Here is a 14,971-nt window from a genome sequence, read left to right as displayed (position 1 = left end):
ACAAAACACAACAGCGCCCAGTGGGAGCCCTCAGCTCCTAGCAAGAGAAGAGAGAGAGAGAGAGGGATGAATGGAGAATAAGGATAAGAAAGAGATAGATAGATAATGAGAGATGGAGAGATTTCACAGTTAAAATGGGGGGAATTGAAGGATAGAGAGATTGCAGCGTGAGACAGATAGACTGATAGAGGGTTTTAATTAGTGGATAAGGGCGAGCTATTCGTGGGCGGCGGCAGCACTCTCGTCACGTAGTTGTGCTTTCATAGCTGACCAAGCCTGAAATCTCTTGCTGCTAATGCCGGGTTTACCAGCAGAACGCATACAGCCTTGTATACACACACAAACACACACACACACACACACACACACACACACACACACACACACACAGAAGCCTCGACCTGCCCATACATTCTCTTACCCTGAGAAGATTCAAAGATAAAAACCTCACTGACAATCAGTGACAGCAGACCAACTCTGTGCCCCCGCGCCCACACACACTTATAGCATTTCACACTCAGCAACAAACAACACACTTGAACGCCCACACACCATAGAATCAACAGTCTTTACTTGCCTTTTCAGTAAAGACTTGGAACCCTTTTCTCCTTGTTTTTATGTGTTGCAGCGTCTTTACCATTCAGCCTCCATTGCACTGCCTACTTCCCTTATACCGCACACCCAAGGATAATGCTTATGTACAAATCAAATCATATAGGCGATATAAAAGACCATCAAGTCTATGCTTGTGCCCACTGATGTTAGAATAAAAGGCTGACTCAGAAGCAGAGTACAGTAGGTCTTGTTGTGTCCGTCCCTTCAAAGAGCCGATCGGGCAATGTCACAATCTGTCAGGAGCCGAGAAACCATCTTGGACCATTTGACTATTTATAGTGGACTCAGGTCAACTCCGGCATCGGCATCGCATGCATGAGCAGTGTGGAGAAATCCATAAGGTCCTACACTATTCATACCCTCTGAATGTGGCCTAGTGTGAGGGAGCAGCAGAGCTTTATCTTTTCAAAGGCCGTTTTTATATCTCTGCTACTGCTAAAACTTTTCTTCTTTCTTTTAAATCTTGACTGCAGTATAGGTAGAGATTTTTTTTCTCACCACTGCTGCTGTCGAGACTACCTCTTTCTTTCATGATATCTACCCCTTCTCTCTGATCTTAAGCCCTCTGCTGATTCCCCAACAGACCAAGGGGCACAACAACAAAAAAAAACATAAAAAAGAACAGGAATATGCAAGAGCACACATGCCCCATGTGCATTCCCATGCACAACACTAAATTAGATTTCCAAGGAGCACTCAGGCGTCTGACCACAAATACACAGACACACACGGAGCAAGAGACACCACCTAAAACCACTTAATCAATATTCTTGACAAGGCAAAGCCTTATTCAACACATTTGATATTCCTCCTCTCTCGCAAGATAAATTCATGTCACTGTCCTCCTAGCAGGACTAAAAGGCTGTTCACACTGACTCGCTTTGCAAATAAAGCTTTACATCAAGACTGACAACCTCCTAAGCTCTCTGCATCAGCCACTGCTTGGCAAAAAGCCTCTTTCAATAATGCATTTGACCGCTAAAACCTCCAATACCCAAAGCAAAGCAATGTGGCAGCATTACAGATGCAGAATTAATTGATAAATCAATAGCATCGATTTCAGAAATTGGATTTGGTGATTAACTATTTAAACTGTATTTTTGTGTACTTCATTTATGAAGTTGTTGATTACAGAGAAATGAGTGAAGAGCATTAGCTGAAAAGATTACAAGTAGCTGTTGAGCAGCATTGCAGATTGATTTCTGAATGCAAAGTGGGCTAATCTTCCATTGACACTGCTGCAACGTGGCGCTTGTCATCTGGACAAAAAAAAAAGACAAAAAAAAGGAGAGCAGGAGAAGATAAGTAATTTTAAGATGATGCTGATGAAATTCTCAAGTCTTCCCCTCAGCATCTCTTGCTCCTCCGATCTGTTCTCAGCCTCCACCTCCTCTCTGTTTCTCCAGGCCTGATGCAGTTTAAGGACACAGGCAGTACTCAGCAGCTCTCACACAGGAAAAATACTTCTTGACAAAGAGAGGAGCAGCTCCACAAAGGCCACGAGACTCGGTTGGGAACAAACTGTGGTCCTGGTGCTGCTCTTTTGTAATCTGCTGAGACGTGAATGCGTGGGGGCTGAGTACATTCCTTTTGTACGACTGTTCAGCGCTTAGCAACACATATTGTCAGTGCACCTCACAGTTATGCTACTGTATATGGTAATAAGAGTTTGGTTCAACATTTTCCCAGATCAATAAAGCGAGTCTTAACTTTCACAAACTTGCGAGGTTGTTAGAAATGTAGGGGATGGTTTTCGCCCTGCAGCTTTTGCCTTCTGCGTGTGTGAGACGCATATTAGGGAGAAGTAGAGTTGCAGTATTCTCAAATATACAAATCATTTAAGTTTGTAATCATTTGCACCTATTGTAAAATGTATTTGCTGTTTTTGTTGTTAAAATGGAAGATAATCAGTTTAAGCAATTTTCTCCTAAGTATCATTTAACGAGCTTTAGTTTCCTTAATCTCTTATCTATTACACAGTAATCCTTTTTTTCCTTCAAATTTGTTAGGCAAAACTGCATGGGCCAAGTTCCTCAAGTATTTGCATTTCTCGTTTCGTTTCTTGTCAGATGAATCATTGTGTCATGAGCACAGAGAACAAAATCGGCATTTTCCAAACATTTCTCTCCGAAGCAGATCCGGTTTCGGGTGACATGCAGTGTTGCTGTAAAATAAGGGATTTCAGGATTGTTTCATCTGCAGACAACATGTATTAGGTCTGCTTTAGCTGAAAAACGGCTGATCCTCGCTGCCATGTTTTTCTTGGAATAGATACGTTGTGTTTTTTGTTTTTTTTTCCTTGTTCAAATCACTTTTCTTTGTGCAGTTTGGCTTGGCATTTTGGCTGGTGATCAGCGAAGAATTTGTGTCTCTCCAGTTCGGAGTCAATTTGGGCGATGATACACACACTTGAAATACATCCCAGAGTTCATGGTGGATCAAGACTCATTCTGAAATTAAACCTCAGAAACAAAACAACATCCACTCCGAAAATTCTGAGGGTAAAAAAAAAACACACTGAACTTGATTGTAGTGTTTTTGTTCTGTATTGTGTTTTATACATGGCCTCCAGCAGAGATGCATCAAGCACCATTTTGGAGCTATTCATCTTTTGAATGAGTTAATAATTCATGATCATCTCGAAAGTAGAGCTATGAATATTACTGATGATACACATGAGGCTATTTAGCAGTCAGCAGCAAACAGATGAACTCGTTTAGAGGCGAGATGTACAGTATACCATCACTGTGTTTTATGTTGCTGAATAAATCACTTCATTCTGTGGGCATGCAACAAAGCTGCAAATGCAACTTATTCATATTGAGGTATTAATCACGGTCCTGAGGTGCAAATGTAGGTGGGTTATGTGTTGTTGGTGTTTTGTACATGTAGCTGGTGTGTGGTCACTTTAGCTCTGTCTCAGTTATTATATCAAAGACGCTACGAAAGAAATAGCCGGCTGATATTATGTAATGTTTTAATGTCAGTGATGTGCATGGTTTGATTTTGTCACAATCCTTCCCCGGTCATTTTCTTTGCATTGATTAAACAGAAGGTGAAATGCTGCAGGCTGTATCTTGTCAGCTAAAGCAGGCGGATCCCCCTTTTGTCCTCCGTGTCAACACGAGAGAGATAAAATCAAAGCAAATAAAGTGGATTTTAACTTGATTATTTTGACACCAATGCCCACATGTGCACATCGAGGGGAAGGACAATTTATGTGGTGATAAGTTGTGGAGGAAACAAAAATTGATTTTTCCTCTTCTTAAGTTGTCCACTGACTTGATGAATAAAAATTTCACGGTGAGAAATGTGTCCCTGTAGGTGTGTTTGTGTGAGTGCGTGTGCTTCGACAACAGTACACATGTTTTTTTTGTCTTCTGTAAACAAAACATGAATTGCAGAAAATAAAATTAAAAAAAACACAATTCAGCAAAATAAAAAGCCCCTTTGTGTAAGTGTCGTATGCTGTGGAGATATTATTTTAAATCAAAGGTGAAACAATTTGTTCACGCAGGTATAAAGTTCATTAAAACTAATTTTCAAATATTCAAAGAAACAAAAATGTCTTTTTACCTCTGGCCAAACAAAACAAGTCGTTTTAAAAAAAAAATCTCCTTGATTTTTTTATAGGATATTTTTTCCCAATTTGGTAAAGTTTAAGACCAAGAGGAGCAAAATATACTCCTTGTAGCTGTTTGTACGTTAAACAAAATATCCAACACAAATGTAATGTTCTGTCCGCTCTTTATTCTGAGCTGCCCTTCAGCAAGGTGTGTTCTTTCAGCACTACTCTTAACTACACACACACGCGCGCAAGCACACACACACATGCATTCACACACACACGCACGCACACACACACACACATGCATTCACACACACACGCACGCACACACACACACACATGCATGCACATGTACACACACACACATGCACTCACAAACAAACACATGGACACAGTGAGACACACACCACTCTTGACAAATTAATCTCATATTTTAAAGAGAAGTAAAGTGGGCTTGACTAGTAAGCCTCTCGTGTCTCTGATCCTTCAGACACTTCTGACTGGGATTTGGGGGGCGGGGGGCGGGGGGGGGGGGGGGGAGGAGGTCGAGGAGTAGGAAGGGGAGAGTTTGAAGGTAGAGGAGAGGGGAAGGAGACTGTGGCTGCATTTTCACAACACAAAACACACATAACACCCTGCTCCTTATTCAACAGTATATAGTTCTTGACTCTTGCCCACAGCACAATGGAAGAAGACAAGCAAGAATAGAGGGCTGGAGCTGCCAGCTGAGACTTCGCCAAATACTTTAAAGCAGAACGCCTCAGGCATAAACTGTATGTTTGTGTGTGTGTGTGCGTGTGTGTGTGTGTGTGTGTTTGGTAGTTGCACTGGTTACCGAAGGTGATTTTGGTTTTGATACTATTTCTGTCGCTGTCTGTGTTTGCTTGTGTTTTTCACACGAAAATAAACTCTATCAGAATCACATTTTAGGAGGTAAAACGACTTTTTTAATGTTTACAAAATGCCTGCTGATGCTGGAACAGTCAGTCAAAATAAAGGAAGACATATTTGTTTAGAGAATTGTTGATATGGACTGCTGATGGAGACTTCTGTCTTAAAACACATGATCTCACTCTGAGAATAAATCTTATTTATTGTAAATGACATGCTACATAAAAAGCTATTCAGTCTATAAAAGGTTTTATTATTTCATAAAACTAGGCACTGTTATGTTGATAATAAGCTGTCAGCCAGTCAGGAAAAAGTACAGATGTTGAACCAAAGGTGTTCATTTTCACTACATATAAGGATATAATTTCCCTTACCAAGAACACTTGGCTGTGCTGAGTGTTTTAATTGTGGACTCAAATGTAAACACAGGGCTTATACCACCATATGAGATTTTTATTGGGTCATTTGGTAACATTACACTGCTTTTGTATTTCCCTGTTTTTGATGGCGTTGCTGGTAATTTCATGCTGCAGAGGCCGACCACGACCGAACAAAAGAGGAAAGCCTAATTAGCACTGCAGGATTTGTTAAGCAATTCTTCTTGAGGATGTAGCCATATTGCAGCAAGAAGGTAAATGTTTGATATACAGTGGTTACATCTCCAAGTGTCTGAGGGTGCATGTGTCATTTTTGTGGTCGGGCAGCCTGATTACCCGACTCACGCTGGTACTTTTACTTTGAAAATATCTGCTGGGTGGAGAACACTCTGACACATTTTAGGCTACTCCAGCAATTATATTCCTACCACATGATGGACATGCAGAGGGAGAGGGATAAAAAAACTCCCACTGGGCCTGGATCGCCTGCAAGCTTCAACTCTGACTGCAGCACTAAGAGATGTCCTTAATATTATCAACAACCTCTGATGCATTTCACACTGTCCTCTCAGTAATTCATGACCCCAATTTTACTAAGGAAATTTTGTTTTTGCAGAAAACTTGCTGGGCAGGAGGGAAATGTGTGAACTATTCCATGGGAGAGAAGAGCATTACAGTGCCAGGGGCTACTGCATTCCTGGAATGAAAATTCATAAATAATGCAGGGCTGGATAACAAAAAGAACTCCCCCGCTGTCTCGCTCAGAGCTGCGCTATCTAAAGGCCATGCAATATCACTCAAATCTCAGAAAAACACAAATTATTAGACACAAGCCAAGATTTTTTTGTCAGTGGTTTCTTGATTCAGGACAATGGGATTTGCTGACAGAAAAAAAAAAAAAAAGCGGCCGTATCCTAGCAGTCTGCACTCGGGCCAGAATTGTCAGGAAGTTGCACTGAAATAATGATGTGACACCAAGCCAAAGATGCTGATCAGCTTCTTCTCTTGGTTTCCAAAAGACCATGTGGACCATAACAAGTGCATGTGTGCACTAAACAACAAGTCAGAATATTGAAATGTGTGTGCACAACAGCTGAAAATGATAATTAGCTTAGCAAATGCTAGTGCTGCTGAGCCATAGTGTTTAGGCACAATCCCCAATATAAACCCTGAATATCCGATTGATCAATAGTCTTGTGGTGAGGTGGTTGACTGACAGAAATAGCATTTACTTATCCGTGCCATGTGGGGCTATATGCTGTAATTGTTGGAATGACATTTCCACCTAAAGCCATGTGTTCATAATGTAAAGGCGTTGTTATAATGGGTGTGGCATTTAAAAATGGGCCTTAATTACAGTTCATTTACATCTCAATAGCAAATGCCTGAAGGGCCTAAAATACCAACCACATGTGATGCACACACACTCTTAACCAGACAACAGTTTGAGCGGCCCCATGCAATGACACGCATCCCATCAACAGCACGGCACACTACAGTACAGTGGGAAAAATAAAGGTAGGATTACAATCATCCTCCTCCCCAGCTCTCATATATCATCTTCTTCTTCATGTGACTGTAAGTGTGCATGCTTGTGTGTGTGCATCTGTGAAAAAGGCAGAGGACAGTGTGTGTGTGTGTGTGTGTGTGTGTGTGTGTGTTTGTATATTATCTAACCTCCATATACAGATGCTCTCTATTAATCACGAAGCGCAAAGACAGACTGCCTCGTTTTTATCATCACTTTCAATAACCTGCGAGCTGTGAACGAATTAAGCACGGGGCCCACGTCATTGCTGTGAACAGCAGCGTCAGGTGGAGCAGTGACACACAACACAACACTGATATAACATGCTGTATTCCAATCTTAAGGGCAGTAATAAAAGTAGATTGTTTTTTTGTTTTGTTTTTGGATCTTTAATATAACATATATCTGATGACGTAGGCTAAACATCAAACGAGTTTTCTGACAGTGGCCTTAATGAGTTGTGCCTTATCAGCCATAGATTGGACATATTTACACATTGAAATTTCTGATGACAATGCATTTGCATTTTTAAAAGGAAAGGTAGAAAGCTCTTTTCTCATTCCACGAGTAAAGCCAGATAAAAATGCAATGCGGGAAAGGTGTGGAATGCTTTTTTCAAACTAGCTTATTATAAGAAGACTATCTTAAGACAGTTACTGAAAAATCACATTTCTATTAATATTATTTATGTATTTGTTTTGCTTATTTGATTATTAACTTATTGGACATGTGCCTCCAGTGGTTTACTCCAAGCAATTATTTATAATCTACTGTGAAGGAGAGAAGTGAGGAGGTCTAATTTAAATCCATCGGAGCACATCCATACTGGTGCAATTTTCACTGCCTTCACAATAATTATGATTTATCAAAATGCATTTGCTGATGTTAATTATTTAGTATCGCACGTTTCAAAACAGAGCCAGTGTGGAAAAAATAATATAGATTGCATGCAGTTGATTCGTTTAGTCACGGAATGGCTGCAGCATCCTGCAGGAGGGTAGAAGTTCATGCGTGAGGTGTGAAAATCAGCAGTGTGAAGCAGGTCACAGTGCTGGCATGTGTCCTCCTGACGTGCCTGTTGGACCTGTGCTGGTGGTGCTGCTGGTAGTGCTGGTGGTGTCTGGCCCGGGCCCGGTGAAGTCTGCGTGGATGTATGAAGACAGAAGGTGCGCGTCAGTGAGATCTACACCCCCTGGATCTCCGGTGGCCCTGCTGGCATCATTAGGCTACCTTAGAGCTGATGGAGATGGAGTGGACCAGCCAGAACTGAAGTAAAACAACTCGAGGCTGCAAACGTTTGCTGAACCAAAACGAATACGACACTTGCACACATGAAGCAGGCGTGCTGCAGCTCTGTAGTAGGAATGTCATCATTCAGACTTCGTGTCAAACAGACAGGTTCGTGCCCAAATCTGCATCACTATACTTCAAAGGAGGTGCACTGATTTTCATTAAATCACACACGTATGCACACACATAAACAACCACACACACGCTCTGCCTCTCGGTCTGTCTCTCTCTGTCACACACATGAAAACACTCGCGCGCGCACACGTCTCAAAGCGCCGTACAGCACATCTGAACAGCTGATAATAAACATTTCCTGTGAACTCACGTTATGTCAGCCACCCGAGCTTCGTTTAGCCGAGCAGCACTGTAGCCGATCTCACTCACTGAGCCCAGTAAAGGCCGGAACCGAACGTGCCCGCTTACCTTTCCGACGTAAAGCCATTCCTTTAGTCCGATCCCATGCTCTAAGAAGACTGCAAAATGCCGAATACTGTGCAATCCCTGCGGTGGAAATGTGCCTTAAGACGCGGTGCTCCTGTTAAAAACGTGGATGAGACACCTTTCTGTGCCTCCTGGTCTGGTTTCGAGGCGGTGGTGCTGATGCTGATGATGCTCGCTCTCAAATGCCGATAGAGGAGGAGGGGGAAACGATTTTGCGCGGGGAGGAGAAGGATCTCCTTGCTGCTCCGCCGTGCTGTGTGACTGGGAGCCCGGCGCGGTGCGTTTAGCCGCAGTTGAACTCGAGGAGGCTGACGGTTGATGCTGTTGCTGGTGAGGCTCGGTGCCGCTATAACAGCATCCCTGGATCATACCACCGCACTGAGGAGAAGGGGGTGTGGCACAGAGCGGCCACAGACACAAACACACACAGGCTCAGGCTCTCTCTCGTCAGGAGGTCGTCTGGATCGTTGGCTAGGCTCATTCAGGTGAAGCCATATGGCTGCACCGTTGTCCTGTGCTGGAATGCTGACTCATTAAATTGGCGCAATAGGGAAAGTTTGGTATTTTCCCTATTTTCTGCAAGGGCTGCTGCTTTTTGTAACCTTTCAGAAGCATATTCCCATCTATAAAAAAAGTAATTCCAAGACCGGAGAGTAAATAAAGTTAAATGAAATAACTTTTTTCCATATAATAAAAACCTGTAGGTATTAAAGCAGTGTAAGACATAAAAAGGATCTCCAGTTCTTCTGGCCTAGTAAGATGGAATTTAATGCAAATGTATTGCTGCAGTGGGCCTAGGTCTAAATAAAACCTGCAGATCATCTCATAATATGTTTTTCTTTGCTAAGTGAGCCACCTAATGATTCCGACCTGTGCTTTCTATGTGCGGTGATGGTTGGCATAGTCATTGGCTGCTGCATACAGCGTGTGAATGACAGGGGTTCTAATGATGCAGTTTATTGTTTCCCCAATGCACAGTACGTGCAGGGCTACAAACAACCATTTTGACAGCTGCTTCAGTCTATATGCCTTTCTGCCCGTCTCACCATATTCCCAGCACAGCAATGTGCAGCTTATTTTTTTTAAATTTTTATCAACAATAGGTTTTGACACTTTCCATCAGTTTCATCACCAGTTCTCTCTAAGTGGAGGCTATGAGTCCAGCTGTTTGGAACAGAGATTATCAGGGTTTGTCATGTGAATGTTGGTTGACAGGAGGTAGCTACGAGACTGTACCATGTGACAATGAGTGCACCAGATTGTAATGGATTTTGATCAGAAGTCTAAAGACCTGCACAGTGTCAGAGAGTGAGCCCCCATGATGAAAAGCTGCATGTTTCTGAACCTCCATGTTTGCCTGCAGAGTCCTAATAGCAGACACATGACACCTTCAGTGGCTGGGTAAACGCCCTGTTAAAAGAGCAGTTTCTCTTCTGCCCGACACATCTCACTGAGACATCTCCTTGACAACCAGTTCAATGCAGGGATTTGAAATGTCACAGTTTTTACTGTGATTCTTTTTTTCATCATCATGGTCTATAGAGTAGAGATAATAGATGTGCAGACAGGAGGAGGATTCACCTTGCTGGAGGAGAAACATAGCCTTCGCTTCCAAGCAAATACGAAAAATGAAAACCTAAAGTAATGTTTTACGTCAAGACAGTGTTTATAGATAGTTTCTATCAAATTCTTTTGTAATTATTCTCACATACAGCTCTCATGGAAGGGAAAGCTAGCAGAGTGGACACAGCTGACATTTTATCTAATAATTAGCATCATTAGAGATACAGATGCTGTACTGTCTGCTTAGAGTGCATTTCAGACATAATGTCAGTTGCATTATAACTGATGTCGTCTGCTTGTGATTTGAACTGCATTAGAATGATATAACCTAATTAAATACTACCTCATCTGGTGAAAAAAAAATCAGCTGAAACAAATAGGAAATCATGAGGCCATGTTTGCTGATCCAATTATTCCTGCCCTATTTGGACGACATGGAAGCCCAGCTGAGCGTACAGGGAGGGATAAGGAACAGAGGTGGATTTAGAGTTGGTACTCCATAAAAGCGGTGTGAGAGTGAAAAGAAAGCTACTGTTGCTGAATGCTAAAGCAGATGCTGGTGAGAATAACTTTGATGGGAAGCTGTCCTGATATCCCTTTTCTCCCCTGATTAGAAGCAACTCACGCCTCTTCCATGTGACACATCTGTTACAACCTGAATTGCAGGGATATATTACGCTTTAAAAAGCGCCAGGAGACAAGAGATGGATTGGTAATGCATCCACGACTTAATGCTACTCGTAGCCTTAGCAGTAATATCGGATTTTAAGTATCCCTGCACTACTTCACTTCACAGCTGGAGGCAGTTTCCATGAGCATTATTTAGTCTGCTACATGCAAACTGCAAAGCCAACACAGTTTTTCTCCTCGGAACTCTGTGTTCCTCGTAGGCAGTGATCGATTGGATAGTGATCAATCCTTCAACCAAAGAACACAAGGTGAATGTTGCATGCTGTAACTAGAAACCAACAAGTATCCTCTCATTTCTTTTTCTCCAGTTTTTGCTGTTTTTCTCTTTCTCTTTCTTTCCTCTCTTTCTCCCTCCCTTGCCTCCTTCAGCCCATGTTTTTTCGTTAACCATCTTTTTCAATTTCACTTTTTTTTCCTTTCATCTTCTCCTTCTCATCCCTCCTGCCTAACTCCATCCCTCTCCAGGGTGACGTTGCTGAAGGGGTTTCTCTTATTCTGTAACAAGGGATCTCTCTCTCTCTCTCTCTCTCTCTCTCTATATATATATATATATATATATATATATATATATATATATATATATATATATATATGTGTGTGTGTGTATGTATGTATGTATGTATGTATGTATGTGTGTGTGTGTGTGTGTATATATATATATATGTATATGTATATGTGTATATATATATATATGTGTGTGTGTGTATATATATATATACACACACACAGTACACAGTATAATTCTGCCCTATCAGTTTAGATGCCTTATCTCCAGGGTGGTTAACAAGGTATTCTTTCTCTTTCTAAGGTTAGCAGGATGCTCCATGACTATCTCCCACTATTCTGCACCATCCCTCAGCTCCACTCAGCCACATCTCTCACAGAAGACAGAGCCAACCATTTATTGAAATCTTTTTTTAAATGACAAAGTGATGACCTTTCCGATGCATGTGCTCCACCGCCATAAATTTTCAACGATTTCATTTTACATTTCCTCCAAGTCACAACCAAATTACACCTCTGCAGCCTCCAACCTACAGGCAACAAGCCATGATTTTCGTCTTCAATTATTACTCTTTTTTTTTTTTTTTAACTTCCAATGGTTTAGCACTTTTGGAGGGAGATAAGTGTTTTGGAAATCAAAAAGGGTGGGATAATCTGTCCCGAAAAGCACACAAACTCTGACAGCCCTTTCAAAGGCTGTCCTTTTCTAAGCCTGTCATCAATTTCCCCTCTGAAAAAGGAAAGGGAAGAAAAGAAGCAAGCACGGAGAGGTATCTATTGATTAATCACTAACAGTAAGAGCCCTGATGTGCGAGTGACGTGAACCAGTTTCAGTGTGTTGACAGATGAAACAGCTTTATAGCATCACCTTTGTGACACATTCTCCTTCAAGCCTTTTTCTCTTAATTAGTCATATCCTCAAAAGGGCATGACATTAATAAATTCTACATTAAATCCACATGTATAAACTGAGGAGGATTTGAGAGAAAGCAATATTTTTAACCAGCAGTGCAGTGACATTCAATAGCTAGTGAAGAGCAGCTGGAGATTGCACGACAGAGGACACGGAGCGATACAGGGAGGACATCACTGCACCCAGCACGTGATGCAGGAATTATTGATTTATAAGGCATATCTTTATCCTTACAGTATGCATGAAAGTGAAGAGAACATCAAGAGCACCCCTCTATCACCTTGAACAATGGAATCGAGTCTTTGTACTGAGCTTAAACAAAGCGACAACACACTCTCAGATACACACCCTAAAAAAAGGCTCTTTGCTTTGGACCCCTAAAATCTGAGGATTGCTCCCATAAGGATCAAAGTGTAGGTGTGTGTTTCAGGGGGCTTTTTGTATTTAAGTGTGTGTGGTGTTGAGTGCTTTCCTCAGTCTGTGCAAAAAGCCCTCAGATAGCATATGCCACCCTAAAGCATGGGCACTTCTCCTCTCCTCCTTTTATCAGCGCACACTCCTTGCTCTTGCTACCCTGCTTACCTGTGACAGGAGCGCCTTTCAAACGCACCTCATTGCATTTCAAACGCCAGCGACTCCCACTCCCGATTCTAAGACTCCCACACACATGTACACGCACGCAGCTGTCAGCTGCCCAAATATTGTATATCCCCTGGCCTTCTCTCCCACCCTTTCCTGAACTAACTCCTCCACAACCTCGAGTTGTTGAGAAAATAATATTTTATGCATGCCACAGCAGCCCACACAAAGATACAGCTTATGAAAGACATACCGAACCTACTTTCCTGCCAACATTTGTGTCGTGCCTGTCTCTCTCCGTCTCACGTAAATTTCTGTGCAGCTTGTTTTCCTATGCTAAATGAAGATCGACTTAAATAATGTTTAAATACATGACTACTTTGCAGATAAGTTGTTTCACAGTTTCTTAATGATCAATATACATGATGTAAATACTCTCTCCATAAAACTTTAGGGTACCGGAGGCCAGAAGAGTCGAATTTTGTCATAGGAAGCCTGCTCCCGGGAGAATAAATCACAGCAACAGAATCGGATGGTGCCTGCCTACATACCTCAGCATTTGTCAGAGCAGGAGAGGACACAGTACAATGAATTTGCATCTGTTTGAAGTGTTATTATTAATTCATGCCAATGAGACTTTGCATAAAAGAGGCAGAATTTTTTTTTTTGAAAGGGTGGGGGGAAAAAAGTCCCAGTATGAGCACGGGAACTGTTTGATCTTGTTTTGTCGTCTTGTTCTCGCTCTGCTTGTGGAAGTCGTATTGTTGTGCAAGCATCCTTACATCAAGGTGCTCTCACATTGACTCGGCCTTTTGGAAACAACAGGCTGCTGGAAGTGAGGGCCTATCTTATTTAATCAGCATGTGTTGAGCTAAATGACGAGCTATTATCACTGGACACCCGCCGACTGCGGCTCAGCTCCTCAAACAGCCAAAGCAAAAGGTCAAACACTGATAATGAGGAGACAGAAAGAGCTATTCCTAATTAGACATGAATGCAAAATTTGAATGAGAAATTAAGGCTGCATGCAGGACGAAGAGATATAGCGCATCCATCTGGCAATCTATTCCAGCTGTACTCAATATACTCTTTCTTTGTTTTTTTGTCTCAACAGGTGCTTGTGAGCGTGTGTGTGCGTTGTGTGTGTCCACATTCGTATTCAGACCTCCACAGGGTGCACTTGTTGATGTACCTGTTTGTGTATAAGGTTTCAGATGTGTGTGTGTGTGTGTGTGTGTGTGTGTGTTGTGCTGGTGTGTATATGCTGGCACAGCTATTTCCCCTTGGAGTATGAGAGCGTGTGGTGTTAAGGGGGGTGACAAATAAACTGGTGGCATGCTATCAGCAGCAACACAAACACAGGCTGGCAGTATCCCAGCTGTTTAAAGGGGTCTTTATTTGTATATGTGCATGACTCTATGTGTTTGAATCAAGGGCAGAGAAGCACAGAAGGGTTGTGCCAAGTGAGAAGGTTGAGCCTTCAGGGAGAAGGGTAATTACACGAGAGCACATAGAAGATAAAAAAATATTAATGGTATTACTGGTCAGCGGGGTTCTGTCCTTGGGCTGTCCTGGAGACGCATATCAAGCATGTTCTGCCAATACCGTTGATTTTGATCTATTTTACAACAAATACTGTAATTCCACAGCCTACTTTCTGCCTGCTTTTGCATCTAATAAAGCTGTCACTGCACATTGAGCAAAGTAACCATCTTTCAAGCAGAGGGCTTAAGCTCAAGCCCCAGTGACAGCAAGCATTTACCTTCCTTAAGTGTCCTTGAGCATTTTACTTAATCCCCAGCCGCTCGAGGGGCGCTGTTGTGGCGCTAACCTGTGCTCTCTGTGGAGGCAAGTGGAACATGAATTTCCCCTTCAGGAAGCAGAGCTTCAACATGAACAGCAAAACTCTGATAACTCTGTCCATGGTGCTGAAATCCTGTGGTTAAAATCTCGACATAAGCCACAAGTCTTTCACAACACGGCAGTAGTGGAACTGTCTTTCAGTATGCAGA

At 42.1% G+C, this 14,971-nt stretch overlaps 1 protein-coding gene across 1 annotated transcript in view; it reads right to left on the bottom strand.

The window, feature by feature from the left end:
* The window catches only part of tenm1 (teneurin transmembrane protein 1), a 163,722-nt gene extending 154,585 nt beyond the window's left edge, over nucleotides 1-9,137 (bottom strand). The window contains exon 1 of the mRNA XM_079352768.1: nucleotides 8,693-9,137. The gene's annotated coding sequence lies outside the window, so the exon portion shown is untranslated. The remainder of the gene's footprint in view (nucleotides 1-8,692) is intronic.
* Nucleotides 9,138-14,971: the final 5,834 nt, after the last annotated feature.

Source organism: Symphodus melops, assembly GCF_947650265.1.
Source record: "Symphodus melops genome assembly, chromosome: 9".
NCBI classification, from domain to species: Eukaryota; Metazoa; Chordata; class Actinopteri; order Labriformes; family Labridae; genus Symphodus; species Symphodus melops.
This window is presented reverse-complemented; position numbering and strand designations above follow the sequence as displayed.